This window comes from Grus americana, chromosome 5 (assembly GCF_028858705.1).
Source record: "Grus americana isolate bGruAme1 chromosome 5, bGruAme1.mat, whole genome shotgun sequence".
In the NCBI taxonomy this organism is placed as follows: Eukaryota; Metazoa; Chordata; class Aves; order Gruiformes; family Gruidae; genus Grus; species Grus americana.
Genome location: NC_072856.1, coordinates 63,326,541 through 63,340,337, shown reverse-complemented (window position 1 = coordinate 63,340,337; position 13,797 = coordinate 63,326,541). Strand labels below are relative to the sequence as shown.

The 13,797-nt window shown below is 43.9% G+C and overlaps 1 protein-coding gene across 1 annotated transcript in view; it reads right to left on the bottom strand.

The window, feature by feature from the left end:
* Positions 1 to 13,797, bottom strand: part of KCNH5 (potassium voltage-gated channel subfamily H member 5) — a 170,990-nt gene that overhangs the window by 27,075 nt on the left and 130,118 nt on the right. The gene's annotated exons all lie outside the window — the stretch shown is intronic.

Below are 13,797 nucleotides of genomic sequence, written 5' to 3'. Positions count from 1 at the left end.
CTGACTCCAGATTCAAGCTGATTTAAAAACATGGTATATTCCTGAATGCAGCAGATTTAGGCTGGTGGCTGGGCAGTCATTTGCTCATTTCCCATTTGCTTCTAGACCCCAGTCGAGGACCTGATCTTTCAAGTGCTCCTGGGGCTGAAAGTGAGGGCATGTCTATGCCACACCACAAAGGCGGGCACAAAGACCCCTGTTGTAGCAAAGTAGCATCCCCCAGCAAAAAGGCAGGATTAATCAGTCTCAGTTCAGATCTGCTTTAATCTGGCTCTGCTAATTTCAAGCCTAAAGCTCACACTTCACCATGGTTCTGCTTTCAGCCAGCCAGCCATGCCAAAGTTACCTTGGAGTTACTTCCTTTCCTTCTTGACCCATAAATACGGCCTATTGCCATATGAGAGAAGGCCGAACCTGCCTTGATGAAATTCAGGTAAGTGCTGCCAGTGCTCACTCTCTTTTTACAGAATTTTTGGATGACACCCAAGCTCAAATGACCGCCGGACATATCCCCGTGCCTACCTTTCCCACGGGATGCCCTGCAAATGAAGCCAGAGGGATACTGCAAGGGAGAATGAGCTGGGGCAATTCAGCAACTCACATCTCTGCTTCTCAGCTAAGAGATGCCAGAACAAAATCCACTGGCAGTGTGACCTGGCAATTCTTTTAAATGGAAATCAAGACTTGGAAAAGATGAACATCTCTGGCAGGTCATTCACTGACTGAAAGACAGGGACAGCCCACTGCATAATAGACATGAAATAATTCAGTTAAGCCATTGGCAAATCCCAATTTAACAGGAAAAAAGACCAAAAGATTATTTAAACTTTTAATATCTTCTTCATTTAACTATAGAAAGCTCTGTGAAATAACCTTAACAAGTATCCCTGGGATTCTTCAAGTGAAACACCTCACCCAGCAAGAGCTAAAATTTTCCCAGTTGAGAGCTCTCAGTTGGCAGCGTGTGAATAAGGACTGCTGCCTGTTGAAACATACTGTAATTGCCTTTAATATGATCACAGCCAGTGCTTCAGTGGGGAGGAACCCCTTGAGGAGAAAAAAAGACCCAAGACATAAGCATGCGAACATTGAAGAGGATCCAGTCAAGAAGAAACATCCTATGAAGAGAATGTGTTGCTTTCACCTAAGTATCTCCCTTTAGCCAAAAGTGGCTGTCATAGAGCTGCCATTGAGGGTGCTTTAGCTCAAGAAAATGAAGGAAGAACAGTTTGTCAGAGGCCTCTGTAATTGCCAGCAGAGCAAGGGCCTTCTATTTATGGCATAATGAAATGAAAAATTTTGAGAGAGCAAAGTCCCCAACTCAGTGATGTTGCTAATGTTTCCTTGCACCTGAACCCACACCAGTGAAGAGCTCTTCCTTTCTGAGGCAGAAAGTCAAGGAAAATCACACACAGCCAGAAGGAGAGTTATCTACCAACTAGTGAGCTTCCTACGACAGCATGGAAATACTGCATCAGCCATATGAAACTTCACCACAAAGAGGAGCGTACTGTTCCCTGAAGGTTACTTGTGCAGAAATGAAGTTGCTAATGACAGTCGTATCAGACCCTCTTGCGGGCAAAACCAGTTGGTTGCCTATGTGACAAACACCCAGGGAGGACAAAGTGCTCTGCCTGTCCCCAAAGGGACCATTAGATGTTTTTTCTAACCTCAGAAGATGTGACTGAGGAACTCGGCAAGCGGTGACTCTGCAGAGCTTTGTATTTATTTCTGAAGGGGATCAGCAAGAGGAAGAGGCAGCACAAAAGAGTTAACTAGTGGGGTTATGGGGATGGGATAAACAGATGGTGTGGTGAAGAGCCATTTCCTTCCCATTTACATGCTGACTGCATTAAATCAATCCCTAGGCTTTCATGGCAATAAGCTAGGGCTCTGCTGGGGAGGACTGTAATGATCTGGCTATATCCTAGTTGTGGGTGTCGTTCTATTGTGTCCTGGCATTTAGTCTATTCTCGGGGAAAAGGTCCTTCGATTTTTTTTCATGCAATTCTCTTGGTGATCTTCCCTAACACCTATATCACAGCCATCACCTCTTTTCTAGATGTGGATCTCTGTAAAGCTCATCAGCACTGGTTTATGTTCCTATCCATGTATTTAGGCACTGACACAGGATGCTCCTTAGGGGCTGAGCCTGCTGTTTTTGCAGCCTTAGCTTATCTCATTGCTCCAGAGCCAAACAAATTAGTTTGTAATCCTCAGTATTGTATACTTTGGCAAATCTGGCTTTAAAAGTGATCAGAAATTACCTCCTCATGTAAAATTGGAGTCAGTCCAGTTGCTTTGTCCCCTCTTCCTGTCTGGGGCTAGTAAGAAAACCCTGTACCTGCACAAATAACAGGTCTTTGCAATCGATAACATTGATGATTCTGTATTTCCCCATTTGTGACTGTGCTGCACCCTGTTTACACACTGTTTGTATCCTTTCTACCACTCCCTGTGCACACACAATTAACAAAACACCAGCTGGTATAGGATCAACGCTGCTGCGAGGATGCAGAGAGACACCAGACAGAAGTAGTACAGATCTCTACCTCTGGCTCCGTTACTTTTCATCTCAGATGCTGCATTCACTTCCCAGAGGTCCTTTTGACCTCTGAGATTTTGCCTAAGGCATCCTCTTGTTTTTTTTTCTCTGGTTTGATTTTTTTCCTGGTGTCTGAAAAATCCAGCTAACCCTAAGCCTCCCATGAGACACCAGTTCTTCAGTGACTTTCTCCCAGAAAGACCTTGTCCGGGCACTTCTAGGAGGCTGACTCTTCTCAGTGGGGTCTGGCACCCACCTTAGATGCTACAGGATGCCTACAGATATGCAACTGTGCCAGATGTTCCACTCATGGAGCAGGGGTGATCCATGGAGCAAGAGCATCTGCCCACAAGTAGGCTAGCAAGGTTAAAGAAGGCTGTTGGGGATTTTGCAAGGTCAATCTCTGTCCCAGCAGAGCTGTTAGCAGCTATCTGACATGTTGGACTGAATTTGAGCACAACTGGTCTGGGAGGAAACTCTTCATGGGACACGTTACTGACGGACAACAGGGCAAACAGTGCCTTGGTTCAAACTTTCTGACAAATGCTTTAAGTTATGGCTGATGGTTCGTGCGGATCAGTCAGGCATCTGTTTGGTATATTAATGCATGGCTGTGCTGAGCTTGTAAATTATTATTCATGTACTTTTACAGAACATCTTGAGGTTATTGGCTGTCCTTTAATAAATGGAAACAAGGACAATTAATAACACATGAAAAACATGCATGATTCAGTTCATCCATTTACATTTCTACTGTAGCCTTCTTCAGCAGGAGGGCTAATACAGCCTGGGAAAAGGATGGGTTCATTCATAATTGAGCTGCCCTGAACTACCAACAACTGTTCCATTTAAAAATGGATTTTCCTTAGACACATGATGGAGATGGAAATTCATTACAATGGCAGGCAGTCAAGGAAGGCAGAATCAGTGAAAATAGTGAGGCTAGACACAGAAATTAAGTGCCGAGATGCCAGGATGCACTGATAAGGTCAGGGACACGAAAAAGGAAAACTGGATGTCTGTGTACTGAAGGGCAAGCAATGGGCACAAATGGAAAAGCAAAGCTAATCTTAATAAAAATGCTACATTTCAGCTGACCGGTAGAAATATCCTGCTTAGAAATGGCTGTTCGTTGCTGCTGTCATCTGCTGGTTGCTTAGGTCTCCATTTTCACATTTTTAAGGGAGTGTAAAGTGTTTTGGGCTCTCAGAACAAGCCAAAGTCTGTTCCTGTGGTAACAGGAGTGCTGTTCGTAATAAAAAAACAGAGGACAAAGGACTGTTTCCAAAAGGATTACTTACAGAGCATGGAGAGGTAAGTTCCCCCTGCTCTGGAGGTACAGTGACTGATGGAAATATTTAGATAGGAAGCACTATACAAAATCTTTTTGGCAGCTGGGACGGCTTTGTGGAGTACTAATAAAATAATCTAAAATTCACTGAGAAGTCCATGGGGAGGTCCCAAAGTTCAAAAGACCACTGACAGTTTAATTAATGAAGTTAAGAGGATCAGAGGCTTTTATAACTGCTTACACTATGCTCCTTTCTTTTAACAGTAACTGACATCTGAAAACTATATTACATTTTTGTTATCTTTAGGAAGGGAAACAAATTAAGACTAAGGGCTGTGAAAACTAAGAAGTGAAAATATGAGGAAAAAACATGGATTAGTATTATATATTCCTCCCTAAACACACAGAAGATTTTTGCCTTTCAGCAAGTTGCTCAGAAGTGTAATTAATAGGGGACTCAGCTTATTTCAGGTGCTTCCCACAATTCCCCTGTCCCTCCCAACAGCTATGCCCACCTCTGGCATATATGTAAATCAGCTACTCTCAAAACTGCTCCTCCAGACTTCCTTTGCATGGGACCTACACTGAGCTAATGACAGCAACTGGCTGACAATTAAAAAAGACACAGTCAATCAGCCATCATTAAGTTGGAAGTGACAGGCTGGGTTTTATTTTTAACTAAAACTAGTGGGATTCGTGCAAACTCCTCTTGCACTTTGTGTACAATTTAATACTTTCCTACATGCACGGTTTCTTTGCTGTAGAAGGCAGCCCAAAAATAGCATTCAAAGTAAGGTAAATCTAGGATTTGCACGGCAGCAATGATTATCACATGCTGAACCAGCATGGTTGGGTATTATTGCATCTGTGAAGTGTGTGCTGCAAAACAATAGATGGATGGATTTATACTTGCACAGAAAAAAAGACCTTATGCATGAAGTTTTATTTAGCATTTTACAGGCTTATAGCATTTAACTGGTGAGGAGCCTGTGTTGGGTTTGCACTTTTCTGTGCAAAGTCAAGGCAAAAACCTGTTCGAGAGGGGGAGGCAAGAATAAAATCAGTGCTCTCTCCAGTGCAAAACAGCTGTGAAACTATTACTGATCATTTCTAGATTGGACAAAACAGATCCCATTTTGGGCAGAGCCAGAAAACTCCCACTTGGGTGAATGCTAAGCTCTGTCTGCTCTTTGTGAAGCCTATGGGAATCGATTTATATGATTTCAAATGAACAGACAGAAATTCTCCAGCCATGGTTTTGGGTGCATTGCAACTGGCATTCCCAGTCGTGCAGAAGTAAGGTTTGGGGAGTGAGAAGTCTGGTGTAGAAACTCATTTTTATACCTGCAAGTCATGCTGTGCTGTGTTACTAAAATGTCTGGCGTTCTGCTCCAAGAAGCAATGACGGAAGCAACCAAAGCACTTGGAATTAATCATCTCAGTTTTGTAACATCTCCCCCTTTTTTTGCGGTTGGAAAAGTAGATCTACATGGTAATTAGGCTCAGCAGCCCATGCAAAAAGCAATCCATTGCTCTGGGGTAATTGTTTGGAGGGGTGTGAGATAACACAACAGACCTCTTTCCCCAATTTCTGTGCAAATCCTACCTGCAGGGATGTCTCAGTGTTAGGCACAGTTGTACGTCACGGAGGTGGCCCACGAGCAGGGAACCACCTGCAGCAGTGGCCACTCCTGGGCACACTGAGGGCATCACAAAATAAATTGGCTACCCTCAGCGGTAACACAAATGCATTTGTAATACTCCCATGGCTTATCAGGCACCAGAGGAGTCACGCAAAGCTATAGGGAGATTGGCTTTGTTAAGACGCCTGCCCAAAAATGAGCCTGGCAAAGTAACAGCCCATGAGGGAAGCTCAGGGATGGTGATCGACTTGGGTCTGCTGCTGGCTGAGCTGCCGGTGCCCGTGCTCATCACAACATCAAAACACGGCGGGGGCTGATGATAAAAAGCTTCTTAACTGGCAGTCAAAAATGAAATGGCAATGTTGCTTCCCATGCACACTCCCTCCCCTTCCCTAGCAGCTGGAAGAGATTAAAAGCATCAGTTTTAATTGATGAGGGGAGGTGAACACAAAATATTTATTTTTTAATATTTACAAGATTAAAAATAGTAAACCTTTGATTTATTTTTTTATCATCATTCATGTCGTGTGCGAGCAACACTGCCCTGAATCGATATTAGCTGACAGCCCACAGAAGGCTTCCTGAGTCAACTAAGGAAAGTCTCTTAATTATGACAGCTTTCTAAACAAGAAAATGGTATTAATTCACAAAAAGCACAATAGCAAATCCTCATCAATCTTGATCTTCACTCTAAGATAGCCGGTTTACATTTTTGTTTTCCTACGGATGCTGCCCATCCCTGACATTCCCAGTTTAATGATCTTTCCACACACAAATAAATCACCCAGTTCGCATTGCCTGCCTGAAGAAGAGATGCTCATACCTTTCGCTGGGTAAATCAGCAGAGTGCCTTCTATAACAGCTGCCGAGTCCCTACATGCAGAAAGCAGCACATCAGCACACACGATGTTTTTCTGCAGCCATACAATACTGTTCAAAGATCCTTGAATGAAAAGTGTGCTAAATTGCCTTGCATTTCTCACAAAAAACCAACAGCAAATAATAGCCTGACAAACAAGATCGTATGTCCTTTAGATTTAGACAGAGAAGCTACATGTCCAGGAAAAGATAAGTCTACCTCTATAATGCCAAAGGATTATCAGAATTGGGCTCAGTCCTACTTTTAACAGAGTTGGTGGTGCTTTGCCTCTTGCTCCTACAGAAGCACGGTCAGGACCTCTGAGGAAGGTATTTTAGAGATTATATTCAGCACAGAATAGGGGCCTGCTGGTACCCTGGGGGATTAATGTGGCTCTGGAACACTATTAGAGATGATAGTGTGTTGGCTAATCTCTGCATCTGCCTGCCGTCTAAAGGCAAAATGTATTAATCCAGGCTGTGCCATGAATCCGTACCACCCCAGGGCTCCCAAAGACCCCGGGGGATATACAGTGCCCTGATTTCCAGGTAAGTATTTAAACGCTCACTAAGATACCCAAGTCCTTGAGGTGGCATGGAGAGTAGAGATTGCAGGTTTATCACCCACTTCTGCACCCGTCCACAAACAGTCACAGCCAAGGGAGCACGCTGTGCTTGTCGAAGGAGAGAAAACCACTGTGCTCCCTCTGTGCCTCCAGGGAGGGGTTCGGAGGTGCAACTGCTCCCGTCCCCTCGATTTCCCACAGTCCGTATGACCCAAAGGGTGCCCAGAAGAGACCGCTGTAAGGGATATGATGAAGTGGCAAAAAGGAGAGGGAAGGGAGTGAGGCAGGCAGAAAAGAGGCAGGTTCACAGCTACCAAAAACAAAGTGAGAAAGCAAACCCACCGACAGCTTTTACAGCAATCGCTCTGCTCAGACAGATGTCCCATGCCGTCTGGGAGAGAGGCACAGAGGGGTGACGTTAATGCTGCCCCAGCTTTCTCTTTGAATTTTTATGCTGCTCTTCTACCTAGCAAAGTCATGCAGGGTCCTCCAAGGACTAACTGCCTTGCTTTGATTGCCTCAAACTCAAAAATCCCCGTGCCCCCCAAAGAGGAGCAAAGGCACAAGGAACTGCTCAGGGGAGCAGGAGATGGGAGGGAAGAGCTGCAGAAAAAATCCTCTAGCCTGAGATCTGTAATCCTCACTCAGAAGGAACCGCATGGGTCTCTCGATAGCAGAAGGTGTAGCACGGACTGTGCTGGGCTGTCTGTAACCACACAGCTGCAAATACACAAAGAATTACTCCATTCTCTCTACCAATAAACTCCTCTCATGGGTCTGGCCCAGATCCATTAGTTTCTCAAGAAATTCCCGGGCATGGACCAGCCAGGGACCACCATCAATTGGCAGTTTGGACGAGGCCACATTGTTTGAATGTTTGAAGTGGGCTCTTCTGTCCCATGCACATTCAATGTACAAGTCTAGACACCATCAGGTGGTACTAGGTCTAAATCAGTGAAACAGTCCTCCAGGAAATATTGCAATGGAATATTAACATATCTGGAGATAGCTGTGAATACAATAGACTCAAACAATAAAAATAAAAATAAAAGATTTTCATAAGTGAAAGCTTCTTTAAGCATAACAGAGGCTGCAGTATGCTAAGATGTGAACAAAATAAAATCATATTGATTTTTGAGGCCATAACTTACTTGCTCTGTAATCATGCTGAAGTGTTGCTACAGCTAAACTATAGCTATAGGACTTCATTTTCTGGGACAACATGTTCATATACAAGAAGAAAAAACCCCAGATAACTAAAGACCAGAGAGGGACAGGAAAGAGCAGAAGCATCCTGAGACAAGGTAAAACAATCTTTCCATTCTCACATGGAGATGGAGAAAAGAATTTGGTGAAATTAAAGGCAAGGCTAGTCTGCAAGCTCTACAGTGGGAGCATGAGGAGGTAAATTCCCCCCTTTATGCCCCCCCCCCCCCAAAAAAAAAAAAAAGGAATGAGGTGGGTTCCTTTTGCTGGAGTTACAGGCGAGGGGGAAAAGTAAGAGGTGAGTCCTTTGGTTTAGACAGCTGAGAAAGGTGTCCTTTGCCGTGGTCACAAGAGAGTTGCTTGTTACCGCAGTAACAAAGGAAGAGCTGTAAACACCCAAACACAACGTCATGGGCAGCAGAGGTAGGAGCTGTGACTGACGTCACTCTGTGTTTTGCCCTGGAGAAGTGAAGAGGGGTGTCACCATGCCTGGCTGGGGAACCCCTCTGTGTCCCCGTGCCCCGGCAAGGGGCAGCAAGCCGCAGGATGTATTAGCCTGCAGATGCTGTGAGCCCCTGGAAAGATACAGACAGGGAAAGGAAACATGCCATAGATGTTGCCATCAAGAAGTTGATCACATTAATTTTCAGTAGGCTTGAGCAAGCCATTGAGTTACAAACAAACTCAATGAGTTAGGTCATGCCAAAAGCCTCCTGGCTATACAAGCCATAATAGAAATTGATCTGTTGGATCTGCCTTTCCAGAGGCTTGATCCTGCACTCCCGGGACCCTTGCCACTGGCTCAAACCAGCAGAGGAAGAAGAAAAGTACCAGGAGTGAGACATGCATGAGGACTGAGTACCAGCCTGGGGGCGGGCACATTCCATATCGCAGGACAGGAGTGCAGGACCCCACTGAAGCCCCCACCAGCTGATCTACATTATTAGTCACAGCAGCTCCCTAAGCAGCATGTTTTTTTCCCCTGCTTCTCTTCATTAATAATGATGAAAAAACTTCTTTTTCCCAGATAGGTTTTGCCATCATCGCTGTCCCACGTGGAGAAAGCTCCCAATAACAGACTCAGAAAAGGTGAAAAACCTGCCAGTGCAGATGGACCACCGGGCAGAGGAGGTGCTCAGCACGTTACCCACACCTTTCTGTTTGCCAGAGTTACCCAAGGACGATGCTCTGATCCCTTCCCATGTGAGCAAGTCACTCCCCACAACTGATCAGGACTGAGCGTGAGCACCAGCTGGCAAAGTGCAAACAGCTCTGAATTAAGCTGCCATGATTGTGAACGGCTTTCAGAGCTCAAAACCTGTGAAAGTCCTCAGGTTCACCAGAACATGTGCAACCTTCAGGAGCAAGGGCCAATACGCAGAGCAATGCTTTCTGCCTCTGACATTGCTTCTGCATCAGGACACTCGCTAATATAGCACGCCATCTGGAGAGTCTTAAAAATGAAAAAAGAAGGGGGATCCTGAATGAACCTTGGTACAACCTTCACTTTTAGGAGACACGAACGCAGAATTCAAATTAAAATAAGGCTTTTCTAAAATCTATGTGACATAGAAATGACGAGCGATTCGGTCAAGAAACAACATGCAATTCATTGAAACCTCAAGCAGAAACAGAAAGCCAATTTAAAAAGAAATTATTCTAATCTGAAATAGAAAGAAAAACAGGACATGTGTGGTAAGACAGTCTGATAGCCTCACCCGCTAAAAAGCCTCAGAGATTCGCACTGTGCTGGAGCAATTAGATAACATCAGTCGCTCACAGTGTTGTCCCTGGTTTTAAGAGCATCATAGGGAAAAGAACCAAACCTCTCTGGATGGCATTTCACTGCCTTAGAGGCAGTCGTTTCTCCTCGCATCTCCTTGGCTCACTCTCCAGCACACCTTCCAGGAGCAAATGTGGCAGAGGTCTTCTACAGATAACGGTCCTCTTCCCTGGCTGCTCCTGCCTCAGTTCTTTAAAACAGCTCATTTTGCTCATGGTAGAAAAGAGCAGTATGTGACCACAGCTTAAAAGCTGTGGGGGAAATCTTTGCTATTGCTGAAGCACAGGAGAATTTTAGCTTTGATTTCAGAAGGGCCAAAATTTCAGTTTGATGGTTTCTTGCAGTTGCCTAGGCAATGTTGGTCTAGCAGTTAGCTGGAGATGGTGCATTAGCTGGTGCAAATGGAAGCGATGATGAGAAAAGGAAAACAAAACCTTTACAGATTTCTGCTGAACACTTGTTTTCTGTGGCAACACATTTGGTAGCTTGATGTAGACCTTCCTGCCTGAATTTTGACCATCAATAAACTGTATATTTATTTATATGGGTTTGAGCCCCCTAGAAATCTGTCTTGGTTCCCCTCCTCAGGCCAAGCTCCATGGCTCAAGCTTGCAGAGAGGCCCTCCTCCAGCTGTTGGAAATCTTGAAAAGCACTTAATGAATTCGACATTATTAATATTCTCTTCCAACATCAGAAGGCAGTAATTAACTCTTTGAAGACTCATCCTAAACGTTGCTTTATAACTTTCAGTCCTCAGAGGCGGCTATGTAATCTCACTGTGATTTTAAAGAATATCTTTCCAGATTAATTATTTTTCCCTGTTTGGAAAAAAAGTTCGAAGTCCTGAGTCTGCCTTGGAGTGTGCATTAGTGACGTTAGGTCTGTCATAAAGATTTCAGAGCACGAAACATGATATGCTGCAATACTTTGCAATTACCAATTAAAAGTCCTCTCACCACCCTGGGCAGGAGAGATGACTGCAGGTTGAAAAGCTAGCAGACATGCTCTCTTTAAGGTCTCAGAAATGCAGCGTGATGGCTGAGCTACCTAACACAAAAAAAAAAGAAAACAAAAATCCAGAGTTGATAATGGCATGCTGAGCAGATGCCTTAAGTAGGTCATTCAACATGCCAGGCCTCTAAATGTTATTTGGGAGTGAGAAAACATTATTTTCCCACTTCAGCATGACTTTCTCTTCCCTGTCATGTGGAACTAACCTTTTGTGCTCAGTCCTATTATTAGTTTATTAGCCTTTTGAACGTCTAAATTGCTTTGCAGTCTATGGACCGCATCTAAGTGCTTGTTGAGGGACAATGCAGCACAAACACGTGTGTGTGCACACCACATACATATGTGAGTACTTTGAAGAGCAGACCTGATGAAAGAACAATTCTGTCTATATATTTTTGACAGTGAGAACATCCATTTTCTTGAGCGCAGAACCGCAAAGAGAGTATTTTTGTTATAATTAAATGTCAAACCTTACAAGTGATGACTACATAGAAAAAGGGCTAAGTATATTTCTATTGAAATCAATTAAAGGAGACAATGATTTTCTTTCCATTTAGATTAAACGACTCCGGCACAAACTGCTGCAGTACAGTGCAGCTCTGTCAGCCCAGTCTCACTGCCTGAACAGCTACTTTCTGTTCGCTTGATGAAACTGTCCTGGATGGCAGTGCTTTTCTTAAGAGATGAACTCGCCATCAAACACTTCCATGCCCAACAGGGAATCACGTATACTTTTGGTAGATATGAGGTTTGAAACAATCCCCTGAATAACTTTATATAACAGGACTTCAATTGTGTCGCTGGTGTTGAGAGTAGCACGATCAATTTTGTGCCTAGGAACAATACACAGAATTTCTGCAAAGCAGACTCCGGCTCAGCACAATTTACTGCAATACTAGAAGTAAGACTTTTCCCAAAACAGCTCTTGAGTAAAACTGTAGGAGACATCATAGGTGGAGTTCATCTGATGTACCCTAGGTATTCAAAAGTTAGTGACCAAGGACTCTCTCAAAAGTCAACAGAAAAGGGATGATTTTCCCATCGCAGACTGGGCACTGAGGAAGGGCCAGAATTGCCTTCTGGAGGAACCATTCCTCATGGGCTATAAAGCTAACTGGTGACTAGCTTGGACATCATCACCTAATCACCCAGCTATTAGTGAACTGCTCCTTGCATGTATCACAGTGACATGACCTTTCTTCGACCCCATCAACATTTCCCTTCCTTCTGCAAAATCCAACATTTCTTTAGAAGTGCTGTTCCGCCTTACTTTGAGTCACTGCCCCCATGGCAAAGTCCATGCACCTAAGACTATACAGCAGATATCTGTACTGGGGACCTGAGCTCCACAAGTGTTTCCACCTGGGTGACTCCCTCTGGTAGGGCCCTGCAGGGGAACCATTTTCCTTAAAAAAGGTCTGTGGAAAAGAAGAAAATCCATGAAAACCCAGGCAGGAGGCTATTCCCCATATGCATCCCTGAACTACAGAGGTGAACTCCAGCACACTGCCCTGTCAGGAAAAGATCTGTACATGTTGTCACTGTACACACCCTTGTCATGGCTAATGGGGGGAGTCCCAGGAAGCTAGCTGAAGTGACAAGTTCACAGTTTTAAGAAGGAAAGAATACATTTTGGCATAATGCATGTGGCATTGTCTTGTCCCATGAAATCTCCATCAGCAATGCCTGAGCAGAATTATCATCGTGGGACTGTAGCTGACGGCATGCCGCAGGTAGGCAAGGTGGCAAGGGGGAGACGCTGAAGTCAAGGCTTGGAGGATGTCTTATCAACAGAGAAGTGTAGAAACCCCAAACCAGCTTTCAAGTTCCAAAGCCCTTCTTCAGGTCTGAAGCTGAGTTAACAAGCTCCAAGTCAGAGGTAAACTGACAAGCTGGAACCAAACCTGATTATAATTCAGCTCTTTCAGGCTCCAGCAGAGAGGGGGACTGTAATCCCATTGCATCTGCTTTTTGCCATGGGTATTCTGTGCCATACTCGGTGTATTAATGAGCACAAGGAACGCACTAAAAATTAACTCCTTTGAAAGAAGCATTTGTAAGATGCTCCAGTGGCTAGAAAGAAACTAGACTCAGAAAAGTAAAATTCTAGTTGTGTTGAACTCCTGTTACCTTAGCGGCTGAAATTGTGTTGAGAAATACTGAGGTAGCCTCGGTGCGTTTTCGGGTGAGATGCCCTAGGTACAGCTGCAGAAAAATGTGTTTCAGCAGCTAGAGGATCACAGTTCATGCTCAATAATCTATAAATCATTGTTATGAGATTTCTCTATGCAAATGAAATTTATATAACCCTCATCAATCTTAAAAAAACCATCATAAAGATTAAATTTTGCAGCCGCAATGCGAATTAAAGAATCCCTTAACCTGTTTTCAAGCTACGTCCTTATAGCTAATTAATTTTTAGATGGAGTGTTCTTTGAAAGGACTAATGGATAGTGAGCATTGCTGATTGATTATAAAATGAGCAGGAGGGTTTAAGAAGTGAGCTGTGAATGTAAAAACGCTACCAAGCTTTATTAACCTTGCCATATTAAAATTCTAAACTATGCAAGTGAGAGAAGCAGGTATTAACATACTTTTGCTGAGTACATTTTATTTATTTAGCATCAATAAATTACTCCCAGTTGGTCTATGCCATGCAGATCCATCAGACCATCCTCTGACCTGTATCTTAGCACGTGAGAGACGAAACCTCACCTCTGAGGAAACCAGAATCTGGATTCTATCAGACTATAAAATATAACTATATACATTATGCAATGGGGAAAAAAAGCCAAAACATAGCAACTGTGAAGAAAAGGAAAAGAAATGTAATTCATATGTCACCCTGCTAGGACTGCTTCTCAGAGCTGCAAATCTACGGGAAACTTTTATT